Source organism: Canis lupus, chromosome 20 (genome assembly GCF_011100685.1).
Source record: "Canis lupus familiaris isolate Mischka breed German Shepherd chromosome 20, alternate assembly UU_Cfam_GSD_1.0, whole genome shotgun sequence".
NCBI classification, from domain to species: domain Eukaryota; kingdom Metazoa; phylum Chordata; class Mammalia; order Carnivora; family Canidae; genus Canis; species Canis lupus.
The window spans coordinates 31,971,178-31,989,806 of NC_049241.1; the positions used below are offsets into that span (position 1 = coordinate 31,971,178).

Sequence of the window (18,629 nt, forward strand, 5' to 3'; positions counted from 1 at the left end):
AAGTAGAATGACGAGTATAGACTAACTACAGTTTTTTTTTTTTTTTCCTTAAATGAAAGGGCTTCCTTTCAGCACCCTTAGTGTTTTACTGTGTTTCTAGCAGCATAGCTTCAGGCTATTTTAAATAATATATTTCTCTAACAAGCTTGAAAAGCCATATAGCAGAAAGATATCTGGCTTCTAAAATTTTCCATTGTCAGGATGGGAGAGGCATTTTGTTTCACAAAGATACATTTATACATCAAGAGGTTTTCATAAGTGGAGTCTTACCAGCTGGATTGTGGATGTAATCGCCATTTCTTCAAAATCATCCTGTGTGTCTCATGTCCCTTAGATGGTGATACTGTTTATGGAGAGATCATGCATTTGTGGGTTAGTGGTTGCCTTAGAACCAGCAAGAGCTCTGCTTGAGTAATCACTCGTTCAGTTGGTTCATAAATTACTGAATCCCTATTCCTATCAGGCCGCGTGTTAGGGGTATACTTTTTCCTACCCCTTCTTCTATGCTCCTAGCCCTAGACTGCCATCACCTTGTCCCTCACCTGCTGTTGAGCATCCACATGGATTTCCCAGATTCTTCTGCCTTTTTTTCAGCTTAGTCTCCACACTGCAGCTAGCATGATCTTTCTAAAAACCAACTGGAATTCCCATTGTATTGAGCATAAGCTCTCTAACGTTCTTCATGGTCATGTGTGTTCTGGTCCTTCACCTCTCACTTCTCATCTCATACCTCTCTGCTCTGAGCTCATCATTTGTCAGCCAGACTGGTGCCTGGCTGGCCATCCTTGCTTTCCCTTCCTCACACACTAAGGTGAAAGGTCTTTTCTTAGGATAATGTGCACAAGTGGTTTCTATACCCATTTCTTTGCCTTGCTAACTCCTACTCAGTCTTCTCATCTCCATTTGTATGTCTCTTCTTCAGAAAGGCTTTTTGGATTTTGCCCCACTAAATGAGTTTCATCTTATATACTCTTTTCTAGCACTCTGTTCTTTTTTCCTTCTTTACAACTATGCCAGTTTGTAATTCTATACTTACTTGATTATCTGTCTTTTGTGGTAGATTTTGAGTTCCATGAGGACAGGGACCCATGTGTTCTACTCAGCATGATATGTCAGGACCTAACAATGCCTGGCACAAAAGCTCTGAAATCTGGATGAGTGGGCAGTGGGGCCTAATGGACTCAAATGAATGAACAGGACCCAGTACCTGTCCTCAAAAGAGTTTATTCTTAAGGTGAAAGATAGTTAAAAGGCAATTTAAATTTATCTTGATAAATGTTACTATGACATAGGAGCAGGACCTGCAGGTAACATGTGAAGTTATAAGGGATAAGTAAGAGCATAATCTTGGACCTGGACAGATCCAGTTTCAAGTCCTGCTTTACATCTGTGCGCCTTTGGGCAAATTACTTAACTCTCCTCACCTGTGGAGTGAGACTAAGATTATTTACTTCACAGGTGTATCATAAGAATGCAGTGAGAAGGGATCCCTGGATGGCGCAGCGGTTTGGCGCCTGCCTTTGGCCCAGGGCGCGATCCTGGAGACCTGGGATCGAATCCCACATCGGGCTCCCGGTGCATGGAGCCTGCTTCTCCCTCTGCCTGTGTCTCTGCCTCTCTCTCTCTCTCTCTCTGTGTGACTATCATAAAAAAAAAAAAAAAAATTAAAAATTAAAAAAAAAAAAAAGAATGCAGTGAGAAAATTAACAGGAAGTAATAATGGCTCACATTTAATAAGCACTTGCTATATACTGGACATTGTCTCAATCACTTTGTTTTAGCTGGATTAATTCTCAGAATGAACCTCTATGGTAGTCATAATTATTGCCTCTGTTTTACCATTAAGGAGATTGAAGTCTGGAAAGGTTAAGGAATTTGCCACAAGTTATAGACCTACTAACTCTTAGAGCCAGAATTCAAGCTTACAGTCTAAATGTGGAACCTCTGCTCTGCATCACCGTGCCATGCTGTTACACTTGAAAATACTATTTTTCTATACTACTATGCATATGGACATATGTAGTAGGGATATTTTATTTGAATCCTGTGTAAGATGACAGTGCTCAGCTTTCTGTGTCTTCCGTAGGGGCTTAGTGTAATACAGTGTTCTTATTAGAGCTCCAGGAATGAAAGGTCTTTAATTCTGAGATGTTCTTCTTTCTTCAGAGCTTCATAACCTGACCAGCAAGTATCCAAACACATTACATTTGGGTGCAGAGAAAAGGGATTGTTTACTTTACTAATGCATAGTGTCTTAGCAATAAAGTTAACAGTTCTTTCTGATTGTTCTTTTGGTATCAATCCACAAAATAAAATCTCCCACCTTACTTTTTAAACATCAGCTCTTCATTCTGACTTGCTTATTTCCCAGCATTAGTTGCAGTTTTCATTTCCAAAGTACGTTAGTGTACCTGTATCTCACTTTTTGACCTGAAGTTAAATGATTTGATAAACAGATTTTTAAGAATTTTTTCCTTTTGTGATCTCTTCCGGACATGGTGATAGGAAGCCAGTGGCTTCCCTGTGTGGGTTGTCAGGTGTTTCAGAGCCTGGGGGCAGACATCTGGTGCATGGGAGGAACACCATGAGCCTGAGCTCTTGGAAAAGAACCTACTGCATCCTGAAATAGAAATCCATTTTGCTATATCTGATGCTGCCAATCACATGAAATGATTTTGGAATATTACATTTTTTGACAGGAATTGCTTTCATTTTACTGAATATTGTTGAGCTGCATTAATTCCTTTCTTCTGATTTTGTTATTATCTTGATGAATTCTGAGAGATATTTTGTACTGCCAATGCCTCTAGTGAATTGACATTATTTTTCTCATTTTCACTGATCTCAACCAGTGCTTTTTCAGGATATGGGATGAAAGCACTCTGAAGCTGGCAGTGGACATCATGTGCTATTTGGAGAGGTTGGGGAGGCTTAGCCTGCAGGTCCTGGAAAATAGTATTGCCAGAAGGGTTCACATTTTGCACCTTTAGCTATTTGGAGTACTACTTTCATTTGGAATCTCATAAGGTAAATTTTTAAAGAAAAGAGAGAGAGACCCCTGAAAGGGTCCCCAGTCCTTTCAAATTTTAACTGATCCTTTGTGATGTCCTTATTGCAGTATTCTGATTTTGAATTTATATTTGAGTAGAATTTAATGATTTTAACCTAAAATTCCATCTAAGATTTATGATACTCATTCCAGAATTTTTCTCTTATCCTTTTGCTCTATCCCCAAGTTTGCTATATCCCCTTTATGCCAGGCACTCTCAATTTCCTCCTCAGTAAATGGTAACGTGAGTTTTTTTTCCTTTTAATTGTCAGAGTCAATTGGTGATGTTGGGTTTTTTCCCCAAGAAATTTTAGAAGATTTAGGTCCATTTGGATCTTAAAGCTTTCTCTTCCATCTCTGTAAAATGGAGAATTGAAACCTACCCATCCCACAAACAAAGCTTTAGCCTCAAGGTAATTTAATAAAAAGTTTTCCCTGTATCACCTTTTCTGTATTGTTGCTAGTGAGCTAGACAAAGAGGTCAGAAGACAAGTTTAATAGAAGTTTCAGGCCCTTCTACCCTATTGAATTTTGCTCCTGTCTCTTCCTGAGTAACATTGGAGACTGTAGACTCCTTTGAAACTTTATACCAAGTTAAGGGACTATGACCTCACAGCTGCAGATCTGCTCTTTTCACATGTCATTGGCCTTCTTCAGCTACCAGAGGCGAGAGAATACCTAAATTTAATATCTTTACATCAGAATGACATTGGCGAGAGCTTCTGAGATTGTGTCCATTTAACTGAGCATAACTCTTCCTGTGAAAAATTTGTGTTCTTACCTCTTGTGGTCATTTTGATGCTTTTCTTTAAAGGAAATAGTGGTTGCTATGTAGCTCTTAAGTGATTTGTAAAAAAGATGTTATCCAAGAGCTAAGTCTTCTATTATCCAATAAAATATCTTATGTCACCAAGTGAATACCTCTCTAAACTATGTGTTTAGCCCAGGGGGGAAATGGCCAGCACTTGCTCTGTTTTAAACTAGCAAGAGCATTGTGTACAGAAGTGGTCATGACATTGCAAGTTTCATTAATATTTTGAATGTATCTCATGGCTGATTCCAACTTCTATTTTTTCTTTTTAAAATCATCAGTATTTAAATCTCATTATTTTAATTATATCCAATTAAATGTACTTGCATAATCAGTATATTTTGTTACATGCATTAGGAAGGAGAGTACTTTAAGATGCTTTGCATACTGTGTTTCATAATATATTAAATTTGCATGCCTTAAAATAGGTTTTGTGTAGAAGATTTAGATAATACATGCAGTAGGTATATAAATCAGATGCCATATTCTTTATCTATTAAATAAATGTTTTTTTGGGAAATCTTTTCTTTCTGGTTGTTACTTTGGTTCATTTTACTTTTCTAAATTATCTTGACAGTACTCTTTAGATAACCTAGATACATTCAAAGAGCTAAAACACAATAGTAGCAAGAGAAAATGAGAAAGAGAAAATGGCACATATGCAAATATTTGGAAGTATTCTTACTCTATAAAATCATAATTTGTTAGAGCACTGTGCAGTTACATTATTGCACCAAACACCATCAGAGCATAAGTCAGAGTCCTGTGATGGGTCAGCCTGCAGCTTGGGAGTCACTGGCTTTGCAGAATCTTAGCTTGAATAACCTGGGTGAGATGCTGAGCCCTCTGTGTGTCACAGCCTTATCTGTACAATGGAGGTGATATTTATACCTGTTTATTGAGTGATTATAAAGATTAAGTTCATAATGCCATAATTTTTACATCTTTAAAAAGTGCCAGGATGTTTAATTTTTAGATTAATTTAGATTATAAAGCATTTTTAAAAAATATTTTATTTTGTTTACGTATTTGAGAGAGAGAGAGAGAGAAGAAGCACAGGGAGGGGCGGAGGACAATGGAGAAGCAGGCTCTGAGCAGGGAGCCTTGCATGGAGCTTGATCCCAGGATGTTGGGATCATAACCAGAACCAAAGGCAGACGATTAACAACTGAGCCAACCAGGCACCACTGTTCTCAAACATTTTGAGACAAGTGGGCATGTCTGTTTGCCCTGTGAAGTTTTTATGGTACTCATCCCTGAGGAGAGGTGGGAGAGCACCTTTTCTGGACTACTGACTCATGCAAGTTCTCCATCTGGAAGAAAGTGATCATAAACCTGGGAAGAAGTGACTGCCATCCATTGATTATGGATGCTAGTGATTTATTTAAAAGATGACTATAAGAATTCCCAGCTTCAGAGCATTGATTTGAAGGGACTTACAGGTGACCAGGCCAAGTGTAGAACCACAGATAGATAGGAAGGTTCATCTGTGAATAAACAGGCACTAGGGAAAATAAAGCATGTAATTTCCAGTGCTTAAAGTGTAAGAGGTTTATAAACAGCCTTTGCTGTTTACTGCTGTTCATGTTCTCCTTCACTAACAGGGATGATTAAAGGTGACTCATAACAAATCATGTATCTTCCAAACGCTCTTACTTCTTTAATTTGGCAGAGTTGGAAAAATAAGTTTCTTCAATGTCATTGATATAAAGCTCACTTTTTATTGTCAGGAGAAATGTTTCTTCTGGTTTGGTTCTCCTCCCCTCTCACTGTATTTTTTTTTAAGATTTATTTATTTGGGAGAGAGACAGCATGAATGGGGTGAGGGGCAAAGGGAGAGGGAAAGGGAGAGAATCTAAAGCAGACTTGGTGCTGGTGCTGAGCATGGAGCCTGATATGAGGCTCGATCTCACAACTCTTGAGATCATGGCCTGAACCAAAAGCAAGAGTCAAATGCTTAACTGACTGAGCCACCCAGGCACCCACCTCTCACTGTATTCTATTTTTATTCTGGCACTTAATTATTTCAGTTATTCAAAGTAAAATAATTTTAAATATCTACAAGATATAATATAATGTGTATTTTATGGGACTCCTGTAATCCCCATTATGAAATTTATAATAATTTAGGAATTTTTATTAATAGGGCATTTTAGAACTTTTTAATATGGAAGAAAAATTGCTTGTTAGCAATTAAAATATGTCCTGAAACTTTATGAAGTCATTTGGCTTTGATTAAGTCATCCAGTAATAATTACAAAGAGCAGCCCCCAGTGGGGTGGGCTGGTATCTCTAGCATCTCTGATTTTTATGATTTTTTCCCCTTAAATTACAGAGTTTCTTACTTGGACATAACAAGTATTTTAGAGTCTTTATTTGGACTTACAGAAATAACTCTGGTAGATTGAAATATATATAGTAAATCACAAATGTGTCTTACAATAGCACTTACACATAAGTGTGCTATGGCATTTATCACATAATGGTCTTACTATTTATATATCACTACAACCAAACCTGTACCCTGACTAGGCCATGAGATCTTCAGGGACTAATGCATTTGATCTCAATGGAGTGATCATCAAACTTTGAATTATTAAGTCCCATTTGAAAAGAAATTGCCCAGGTATTACAATAGGCAGCCACAGACTTTATTGGACTTTCAGTTGTTCACAGAGATCTAGCATAGTACCTGGCATGTAGCACATACTTGGTAAATGTTCATTTCCTGGGACACCTGGGTGGCTCAGGGGTTGAGCATCTGCCTTTGGGTCAGGGTATGATCCCGGAGTCCCAGGATTGAGTCCCACATCGGGGCTCCTTACATGGAGCTTGCATCTCCTCCCTGTGCCTCTCTCTCTGCCTCTCTCTGTGTCTCTCATGAATAAATAAAATCTTATTTTAAAAATGTTCATTTCCTTTTTTCAGCAGTTTCAGATTCCTTGCATTGTTAAACTCCTTTAAGCTGGTCGCAGTTTGTGGTGTGGTATACTTCTTTTGGGAGAAGAAGGAGATACAGGTGCTTTAAAATTGGTAAGATAGTGATACTTCCGTTTAGAATTTCCATTCATAGAAATGAAGTTTGGGAGGTATCTGGAAAGAACATATTAAATTATCTGATGTGCTGATTTTTATACAGTTGCCAGTCACTTTTGTTACTTCAAACAGAATAGTCTGTACTCCCTTTTTTTCAATATATACATTTTGGGATGATAATGTTTATATGTTTTATATGAACAGATGATGCTACTTCTCCCTCAAAAGGTTGAAATCCACTGATGGGGTTTGACCTTCTCTTTAAAACTGAATAGCATAATACATAGGCAAATAAAACTCACATTGAAAGTTTCAACTACATTTAAGTCTTCTGTTGCCAGGAACTCTTAACATTTGCTGTTACTTTTTAAATGATCAATATTTGAACTTTTAAGTTTTCGCTTTTGGTCTTACACAGCCTAGATCCATTTGCCCCAATCTAAGCTCCTTTATCCAAATGCCCTACAGAATTGGTTGTCACTGGGCACCCTTGGTCTTTCTCAGTCTGACAGACACCTCTCCTTCCATGACCCATTCCACTCCTTCCCTTGCCATAGACACTCTGGTTGCTGAATATCCACATAGCTCTTATGCCTCTGACTTAAATTGTCATCCAACCTGATCCTCTCTCTTCAGCTTTTGAAACTCTAATCACTCTTTAAAGCCAAACCCAAATATGTATATGCTCTGTACATCCTCCTCCTGTTCTCCAATTGCAACCACTTTGAAAACGAAGTTCTTTCTTTTTTTTTTAATATTTTATTTATGTATTCATGAAAGACAGAGAGAGAGAGAGAGAGAGAGGCAGAGACACAGGCAGAAGGAGAAGCAGGCTCCATGCAGGGAGCCCGACATGGGACTCGATCCCGAGTCTCCAGAATCACACCCTGGGCTGAAGGCAGCGCTGAACAGCTGAGCTACCCGGGCTGCCCAAAAACGAAACTATTTCTTCAAGTACTTTGGACTCTGAGTTGTAGAAAGCTAATTCTCAGCACTCCCATACTTGTGTATATGATCCCTTTGAGAGTAAGGACAACTTATTCATCATTGTTATCATCAGAGCACTTAGAAGAATTCTGAGTGCATTGGTGAGTCCTCAGTAACACTTGTTATATCATATTATACTGAAATGTGTTGATATATGGGTGATTCTTGGATTAGAAAAAGTAGAAAAAGAAATGAGAATTAGAATAAAAAGCAGGTGAACATGATTTAAGAAAGTATCCAACTTTCATCTTCTCAATACTTAGTTCCTGGAAAACTACTAACCAAGCCTTAATTTAACCTTTAATTTGCTGTACCAAGTATAAACTGTATTTCTCTTAGCTACACCTCTACTGGCAGGATAGTAACTATTTCAAAGAATGAGAAAAGGCAGAATAATTTAGGTAAGGAGAAATAAATTCTCTTGAGTTTTCTCAAAATGATTCTGTGGGTAGAAGTATGTGCAAGTAAATGTTGTTCTCAAGGCTGGGTTAAAGCTAAGGAACATCACACTTGGCTCTTCCATGAAAACTCTGATTATAAGCCCATAACAGAATTCCCAGAGAATTTTAATTAATACCAAGTAGTCTGCCCTTTTATATTGGAACACATTAGTGATCTTATGTTTTATATCTCTTTCAGACTTAAAAAGCTATTATAATAAACTGAAACAATGACAACAAACAATGACAAACAACTTGGATTTTTTACTGCTATGAAAGAGATGAGAATTGATATGAAATTCTCAGTATAATTGGAGGTTGGTTATGTTTGTTAGAAATAAATAGGAACAGGGATCCCTGGGTGGCTTAGCGGTTTAGCACCTGCCTTCGGCCCAGGGTGTGATCCTGGAGACCCGCGATCGAGTCCCACATCGGGCTCCCTGCATGGAGCCTGCTTCTCCCTCTGCCTGTGTCTCTGCCTTTCTCTCTCTCTGTGTCTCTCATGAATAAATTAAAAAAAAAAATCTTTAGAAATAAATAGGAACAGCTGTTCTGTTTCCTATACATAGGTATTACCATCCCTTTTTTTCCCTAAGGTTAAATGCCACTGATTTATAACTTGGAAAATAAATTATTTAAAACCATATATTGCTATACCATAAACATAGTAATTTGTAATAAAATGTACAAATTCACTGTATTTTAGAAATCGATATGTTAGAGAAGCTTCTAAAACATTTTAAAAGTTCAGTTCTCTATTATTTTAGGGAATCTACAAATCTTATCCAACTCCTATTTTTTATAGAAAAAAAAAAAAAACCCCTAAGACTCCTAAGGATATGACATTTTTCAAGACACAAAGTTTCTTAGAGGCAAAGGCAATACTAAATCCAGAACTCCTGACTCTCTAGCATCTTTGCTTGACATCTTTGCTGCCTTTTAGTGCTTGCATTGGAAAAAGGTAAAGATGTAGTATAGTTTTATAATCATGGTTTCTGACACTTTGAAAGCGAAGTTATTTCTGCAAGTACTTTGGATTCTCAGTTGTAGAAAGTTAATTCTGTTACTGTAATCCAGATTTCTGTTCCTCCCCAACCCTTGTCCTGTACAAACAACCAGAAATCAGTTTAATTCTATGTTTGGGTCAGAATTAGCAAGGTTAAAAAAAAACAAAACAAAAACCTACATCTTTTAAGGATCATTTGGTTGTTAGGGACATTACTTTATTTAAATTATGTCAGGTAAAAAGAGAAGTATAAGAAGAACATGCAGAAATCTTATGGATCCCAACTGCACACAAGTTGATACAGGTCTCTTTAGAGTTGAAAGTTGTCAGTAATTTCTCTTTCTCTGGCTGCTACTCTCTCATCTCTTACCCTGTTAGTCCACTTTGTTCTGTTTGATCCTGCAGACTGACTTTCTCTGATTGCTTGCCATTGTGGTCGCAGGCAAATATGGCTCCCTCAATGATCCTATAACTCTAATACCCATCATTGTGTGACCACATTCAGTTGGTGTATCTTCTAGTGCAAAGATTCCAAAGAAAAATCAGGATCAGTCATTGGCCAGTCATTGGCTTTCAGCACATACTTGGTTTCAGCTTCAGAGGCTTCATCTCTGGTTTCAGCTTCATCTTTGGTTTCAGCTTCAGAGGCTCTGAGAAGAGGATGTGGGCAAGGCAAGCAGATGAGCTCATAGACCCATTGCACTCTCCTTTGAGTCTGGGCATTTTCCAGTCATCTTAGAACCTCTTTGTTTCTCAGTCACTTGCCAATGACCTCTACAGATATTCCTGAGACTCTCCAGTGGGTATTTAGGGGTACATGGTAGCCAGAATTTTTTCTTAGAGTGAAGTCTACTTTGATGCCACTCCTGTCCTATGTCATGTACTTCATTTACTTGGAATCTTGAGGCTAGCTTTGCGCAGTGGCTGTATCGTAGCCAATGAGGTTTATCCGAGGTGCGATTATTGCTAATGGAATCCTGAGGTTATGTCAGTAGTGTTGTGTAAACTATCCTAGTTAATCAAGGTAGGCTCTGCTTTGTGTGGTCACTCAAGGACTAAGCACGTTTTTTAGTGCTACTTTAACTGAATAATAGCACTGATGAGAATGGTTAGGTTTACTGAACATCTGCAGTATGTTAGGCTCATTTCATACTGTATTTTCCAGGTTTGCTAGGATAGCTTACAACAGTTTTATGTATTTCTGTCACACATTACCTGAGAGCTGCAGATGAACTGTAGCTGTGTTTAGCTATAGGCCAGCTATGTATCTGTCCTGTGTCTTCTCATTTTAGAACCTGCACTCAACAAACATGCTCTTCACAAGGCAGGGGCAGAAGAGCAAGAGTCTGAGCAGAACCACACAATTAAATTTAAAGCTTCTTCTCAGATACGTGTGGCACATATTACTTCTACTTACATCCCATTGGCCAACTGAGATTATACAGCCAAGTATGAAGTCAGTGGGATGGGAACTTACAAACATCTTACGTATAAAGAGTGATAATGAATAACTGTGAACAATGATAAACACATAAGCATGTGGTCTCATTCATTTATCACAACACTCTTAAATGTGGATATGCTCACCATTGTACAGTGTATTAATTTAAAAACTATATATTTAGCACCTACCATGTCCTAGAGACTATGCTTTTCTGTTACTAAGGGTCAGCCAAGGGTACTCACTATCCTATCTCTTACATTTTAGCAATATGGGTTTATTTTATTTAGATTTTTAGATATACTTGTTTGAAATAGGGGTTCTTCTATTTTTTTGGTCTCAGGCCTTTTTACCCACCTAAAAATTATTGAAGACTCCAAAGGGTTTTTGCTTATGTGGGTTATATTTGTCAGTATTTACCATATTTATTTAAAAGATATTTATTATTTAGAAATAACAACCCCATTACATGTTAACATAAGTAACTCTGAATAATTAGCATAAATTATCTATATTTTCTAAAGCAAAAAAAATTAGCAAAGAGTGACGTTGTTTTACATTTTGGTAAATCTCTTTAATGTCTAACTTAGAAGACAGGTGTGTTTTCATATCTGCTTCATATTCAGTCTCTTTTGGTATAATACATCATATCACCTCTGGCAAACTCCACTGTGTACTTGTAAGAGAATGAGTGAAAAGGACAAAGAACATCTTAGTCTTGCTCTGAAAATAGTTTTGACATCACAGAGACCCTGAAAATGTCTTGGAGACTCTCAAGGGTCCCTGAACTATCCTGTGAGAACCAAGAGTTCCCTTAACCACACTTTGAGAACAGCTATTTTAAAGTATGTATTTTGAAAGCAAACGTATGAATCCTCAGTGCATTTTCCTAAAGTGTCCCCTTGTGTTAATCTGTTTTATAAATTAGGGAACTTTAGGGCTGCCTGGGTGGCAATATTGGTTAAGCATCTGCCTTGGGCTCAAGTCATGATCCCAGAGTCCTGGGATCAAGCACCACATCAGGGCTCCCTGCTTTTCCCTCTCCTTCTTTCTCATGCTCTCTCTCTCTCTCAAATAAATAAAATCTTTTTAAAAATAATAAATCAGGGCAGCCCGGGTGGCTCAGCAGTTTAGCGCCACCTTCAGCCCAGGGCATGATCCCGGAGACCCAGGATCAAGTCCCACGTTGGGCTCCCTGCATGGAGCCTGCTTCTCTCTCTGCCTGTGTCTCTGCCTCTCTCTCTCTCTCTCTCTGTGTGTGTCTCATGAATAAATAAGTAAAATCTTTAAACAAACAAATAAAAATAATAATAAATCAGGTAGCTTTATTAGTCAAGTAGGCTAAGTGCTACAACAGGTAATCTAATCTCAGTAGTTTAACCGTAAAGATTGTTTGCTCTTCTTGCCACAATTCAGGCCAGTGGTAGGGCTCTGACCACCCATAGTCATTTAGAGACCTTACACCCCTTCTGTCTTCCATCTAGGACGTTAGAGTCCTCTGCCGGATCTTCTGTATCTGGACAGTAGGTACAAGAAGAGAGAATCTAGAGAACCACATGGGAGGATATTTCTCTGGCCAGAAGACACCACCCATAACAGCATTGGAGATGCTGGGAAATAGAATCTGGCTGTGTGCCCAGAAGAAAAGGAAACAACAGGCTTTGGCCAAGACGTATCATCCTTTACCAGCTGAGTTTCTAATAAATAAGTTAAAAGAAAACTGAGATTTATTGTCAGCTCTTTTGCCCTTATGAAACTTAAGTGGTACACAGTGCAAAACAGTAATACTTCATGCTTTGAGAAAAATCATAGGGACATGCAGCCTAAAATAAGTTTTAAATATTTTAAAGTTTTTATTTTGAAACAATTTTGAACTTAAAGCAAAGGTCCAAAAATAGTACAAAGAACTACCTTTTACCCAGATTCACCAGTTAAATATTTTGGCCACATTTGCTTTTACTTTCTGTGCGTGTGTGTGTGTGTGTGTGTGTACATACACATTTTTCCCCAAACTATTTGAGAGTGAATTGCAGACCTCATATTCCTTCACTAAATACATTAGTATGTACCTACTAAGAACAAAGACATTCACTGAAATAACCACAGTACAGTTTTCAGAATCAGCCTGTTCAGCGTTGATGCAGTATTATCCATGGTGTAGACCTACTGCCCTTTATAGCAATTGTGGTTTTAGTCTAGGATTACACATTGCATTTAGTTTGCATTTGTCTTCAGTCTCCATTAATTTGGAATGATTCCTCAGCCATTCTGTGTTTTTCACATCAATGACATTTCTGAAAAGTGCAGCCTAGTTATTTTGTAGCATGCCCTTTCACTGAGTTTGATGTTTTCCTTATTAGACTCAGGTTATACATTTTTGGCTTTAGAAATACTATGAAAGAGATATTGTATCCTTCTCAGTGAATTTTTTTAAAGATTTTATTTATTTATTTATTCATGAGAGACACAGAGAGACAGTGAGAGGCAGAGACACAGGTAGAGGGAGAAGCAGGCTCCATGCAGGGAGCCCGATGTGGGACTCGATCCCGGGTCTCCAGTATCACGCCCCGGGCTGAAGGCGGCACTAAGCCACTGAGCCACCTAGGCTGCCCTTTCTCAGTGAATTTTATGAAGAGGCATATGATGTTGGTTTGTTCCATTATAGGTGGTGTTCACTTTGATCACTTGGTTAAAGTGTTGTCTGCCAGGTTTACTCATGGTGAAGTTACTATTTTTCTCTTTAAATTAATAAGTCATTTTGGGGATATATCTTGATAGTTTATAGAGACCGTGGTCCTCATCAAGCTGTTACTAGTTTAGTGTGATTCTTGCCTGAACCAATTATGACTATAGTGGTTGCAAAATAAAGTGAATTTTTAAAGTTATTTTCTAATTATACATATGAGAAACAAGTGTGGTAGTAGGCATCTGTGGTCTCTCTGCCTAGAAGACTTCGCCACATTTTTCTCTTCCTTAAAATTTCTGAGTTTTGTTTGGGTATATCCCCCTGCCTAGTGGCAGACTATCTACTTTTAATAAGACATGACAGCATAGCCGCTGGTGTGGGTTTTGATTGGTAGGTCAATTAGTACCCTCTATCCACTTAGCCACATTTATGCTTTTAGGAGTGGGACTCTGGCATACTCTAGCCCAATCAGAGTGAATTTTAGGGCTCTTTCGGTTGCTGGATTAGTAGTACCATTTGTGTCTGGCACCTGTCCTGTGACCCATGAAGATAAAGCTGACCCAGGTGGCAGAAGGGGAGAAACAAAAGAAATTGGGTCATTGGTGACTATTTTGAGCTGTTAAATCAGTCAACCCGGAAACCTGCCCTCCATGAGCTAATAAATTTCATTTATTAAGTGAGCCAGCTTGAATTGGGTTTTCTGTTAACTTTTGACATAGAGTCCTAACTGTTATTCCTAGTAACAGATATAGATAGTCATAGCTGTTTTACCTGATATTTAAAAAATGGTAAGAAGGATGTATGCATAAAACTTTTCAACACTCAATAAAAAGAAATGGGCATAAGGGTTTGTTTGTTTCCACCCAGCTTGGTGATGACACCCTGGAATAGGCTACTAAAGAGGATTAAAATATCAGAATAGGCAAGATTGGTGCAGTGTATCAAAGGGCCCGTGAGTTCATTTGTGCTAGTGAAGTTGTCACAGTTGTAAAGAGGGACTAGATTCATGTACCTCATTTCAGTCAACCAAACCAGCTTGAGTAAATTAAAACACAGTAGGGACACCAAATACAGGTATGTTGGAGCGTCACACACAGCCCAAGGACAGCAGTGCAGCTGGGTGTGGAAGCCAGCATTAGAGAGCCTTAAGTACTCTATCTCACTCCTCCATCTCAGCTATTCTGTGTTTCTGCTTCATTTCCAGTCCTACCAGGCAATTTCAGAATACCTATAGAGAGAATATGATTGTATTAGTTTGGGTCAGGTATTCGCCCCTGTTCAGTTCAGTTGCACTCATTGGTATAAAAATGATCTCAGAAGACCTAGCCGTGAGGGTTTGGAGATTTCAAGGAATGAGTCAGACTCTCCAGAGTTGGCTACTAGAGAAACATTTGTGAATGCCACAGCCAGCCTAGAGCATAATTGTAAGCAGGAAAAATTGATTCAGGATGCCTTTCTTCCCATCGCGGGACTCCTGCTGCTCATTATTAGCCTGTATCTGTCTCATTTGAATTCTTGCTAAGATGCTCACTAATAAGGGCTTAAGTTTGGGTCCTAATCATTTCCAGGATATGTTTTATTTTACGAAGTCCATGTTTTACACCAGCAGCATCTGCAACCTGGGAATTTAATTGAGCATTCTTGGGCCCCACTCCTGAAGTACTGAGAGAGAAACCAGCAGTCTATGTTTGAACATGTCCTCCAGGTGATGCTGATGCACTTGACATTTGAAAACCACTGCCCTGGGGAACTCCTGGAAACCCATGAAGTAGCCAGAACCCAGGCTCTGTCTACTTGCTGGCCTCTGTTCCTATCAAAACATGGTCAGGTTTTCTTCACCCATTGCTCAAAAGAGTACCTAAGCTCCAGCCTCTAAAGAAGAAAAGGCCCTAAAAAAAAAAAAAAAGAAAAGAAAAGGCCCTTGAGTGGTAGAAAGGTTGCTGTCTTCAGCTCTGGAGCCTCCATCTCTGTGGTTTGGATCAAAGGGCCCAACGTGCATCTAGCATTTCTAGCCATTCTTCTGCCCATGCACAGAGGGCTGAAAGTCCCAGTTCCTTCTCCACCTCCCAGCTCTTCCTATGATTCCCTCCCTTCTCCTCCTCTTGCTGCTTTTCTCTTCCCCCCATTTTGTTTCTTCATTATCTTCTCTCCTTCTTCATTCTTCCTCCTTTTTCTCATTTTCTTCTCTTTGCCTTCCCTTTTCTACCTTTTTTTTATTCTTGCATTTTCACTCTATTTTTTTCTTTATCATTGTCTCTCTCTCTCTCTCTCTTTTTTTTTTGTCTTCCTTCCTTTTCCTTCTCATGTCTTATAATTCTCCACCTGTTCTTCCTCCTCTCACTTCTACTCCTAGGAGGGGTAAACTTGCTTGAGAGAAAACTGAATGCCCCAGGGCCACAGAAAGTGGCGGATGCCATTACTGTCCTCCCAGTTGCCACCTACAGCCATCCTTAAAACCTCCCATCCCAGGGCACCTTCAGGATTATCGAGGGTGCAAGCCTGCTCACTCCTGCACCTGTTCAGCAAGACCTCAATCTTATGCTCTTCAGCTCTGGGTCCCCTCAGCGTCCTAGCCCGCCTTGGACCCTGACCCTAGGAACAGCTCACACTGCCATATGCTGGTACCTATTTCCCAGCAAGCCCTGTAACCACACAGGCAGGGTAGGGAGGAGCCCTGCTGTTGAACATTTGCTAATTTCTGTGATCTAAACATTCCTGCTCTGGCTGCCTTGAGGGTACCAACCTGATATCACTGAATGAGGAGCTGGAAAGACATGCTCACCACGGACTCCCACAAACCAGTCAAACCCACAAATGCACTAAGGAGGCCTCACCAGCCTCCTCCCATTAATGCAAATGTTTTGCAGTTAACCATTAACAGATTCTTTCATTTGAAACGTCAGATGTTTGTTCACTCATTATTTAACAGACCCATCTTTTTAGAATGGCCATTGGAATAATTAAAAATAGCAGTATATAATGATTGCCACAACACCACCTTTTAGTTTGACTAAATAAAATTCAGCTGCAAATATGGCTCCCAGAATTGGAGCCTTTTCAATTATTTGTAAACCCTTTTACTTATGACTCTGAGCTCGATCAAAATATCACTATAAATTGACAACACTTTTGGGTTATAGATATAATAAAGTCTCAGTTAATATTCGGTTAAAACACAGAATATCATTCTGTCACCCTATCTTTTTTATTTGTATTCTACAGCCTCTCTGGTGGATTTTTATTATTTTTAAGTAGCTTCACATTATGTTTTATGATACATTTCTTCCTGCAATAGTTTTGCATACAGATGGAAATGTTGGGAATCTAGTTTAAGGCTGATCTTATTTTTTTTATTCTGTTATGTGATTGATCTGGTCAGTGAACAAGAAATTCTTCGAGGCCATCCATCACTCCAGGCAGCAGCTGAGCTAAACCTTCTAACTCACTGCTTCCAGTCAGTCATGCAAGATTCGGGTTATAAATATTGAATGTGCAAACAACTGTTTAAATTAGCTGTCCTATCTATTTTATGCAATTTCAGTAGAAAAGCAAGCTGATATATTGTTTAGTGGCAAGAAGTAGAAGACAGTGAATTCAGTATTATCTTTCCATACGTCATTGAATTCATCCTGTTGGCAAATATTTAAAATAGATCAAATTAATTCTTGTTCCCTTAAGTTAAATTAGAAATAAGGCAACTGAGCATGTAATTTATGTAGCATTTTTGGTTTTTATATTCAAACAGTAGCAAGACTGTTAATAATTGTAAATGTAGCCATCTGTCATAAATATAGTAGCCAATTGTTAAAAGCTGAGTTCTGTGAATTTTGTTACCTCTTTGCAATAACAAAAAATAGCTTAATATTTGGAAAATATTTGGGCAGAAAGGAAAGTAGCAGCTGGCTAGTCCTACCGTTCCTGGTAAGCATCAAGAATATTGAACATGTGCAGGTGTTTGTGCTTCTGCTACTTGGACTGGTAACAAGTGGGCATACTGTCACTAGTATTGATATACACAGTAAATAAAATTACTAACCATTTGTAGTGACTTCAAAGAGCCTCTTGTATGTGATGAATATAGGTGAACTTCCAAAATTGCTATTTCTGTTTTAAGTCTATCCTTCAAATTCTGTTATTTGGGGGAACATCCTTTCAAGTAGCCTCCATTAATAGCATACCTGAACTGCTTATAAAAGAGAAAATTATCTGTCTCCCTCCTAGGCATGCAGGGTGTTCAGCATGCATGTCTTAGCAGTTGGGTTGCAACCTAACGAAAAAGCTGAGCAAGATCTTATGTTACTTTCTGTGAGAAACACTGCTCGTTATCTTCTCAAATCCATTGTTCTCTCCTTTCCTATAACAGAATTTTGGTCAGGATGGCAGTGAACCTAGCCAAACTGTTGCATCTTCCTTTACTCCCCTATAGCTAGAGACAGCCATGTGACCTTGTTCTGGCCAATGAAATGCAAGTGGAATTCACTTGGCAGTACTCCCTGGAAAGCTTTTTAAAAGGGACATACTCAGCTAACTTGTTCTTTTAGCCCTAAGTTCTTTGGCACTTTGCTCTTGCCTTATTTTCTGCTCCAGATGTGAATAAAATGCATTGAAGTGCAGCAGCCTTATCGAGAATATGAAGGCAAAAGCTATATGTGAGGGTGGCACAGGGGAAAATGGAGAAAAAAAAGCTGGGTCCCTGATGGTGTTACTGAGCTATTAACCTGTCCCAAACTGCCAGTCCTTAGACTGAATAAATAAGCCTCATCTTTGTTTAAACCACTATTTTTCAGTGATACTTACAGCCTAACACATCACTAACTGGTATAGTTCTCTTTCTGAGCTATCTATGTTTTCATGAAATTATGCATTGTGTTTTTTAAAACATAGTCTACTTTGGAATTACAAAAGTCAACTTTAACTTATGTCTACGTGTGAAAATCAATTGAACCAGGATGGCCATACTAGTAAATTCATGATTGATAAAGGTAAAAATGGCATTGTGCAATAATTTTAGTAATAAAGATCACAATTTCAGGATAAAGCTCAGGGAATTTTCTTAATGTCATCTCTCAAATCTTATTTTCTTTCGTCTTTGATCAATTCCTGTCATCTTTTCTCACCCTTCAAGTTCTCATAGTAAGGTAGAGGCTAATTTATCAACAATAATAATGTAGCA

General features: G+C 38.5%; 1 protein-coding gene and 1 pseudogene across 14 annotated transcripts in view; both read left to right on the forward strand.

Annotated features, from left to right (window-relative positions):
• CFAP20DC (CFAP20 domain containing) overlaps window positions 1-18,629 on the forward strand; it is a 243,572-nt gene that overhangs the window by 16,228 nt on the left and 208,715 nt on the right. The window contains exon 5 of one of the 14 annotated variants that reach the window (XM_038565986.1): window positions 6,789-6,893. The exons of 12 other annotated variants lie outside the window; for them this stretch is intronic. The gene's annotated coding sequence lies outside the window, so the exon portion shown is untranslated. The remainder of the gene's footprint in view (window positions 1-6,788; window positions 6,894-18,629) is intronic. One more of the 14 variants, XM_038565990.1, reaches the window with a different exon arrangement.
• Window positions 10,239-10,370, forward strand: LOC119864809 (annotated as a pseudogene).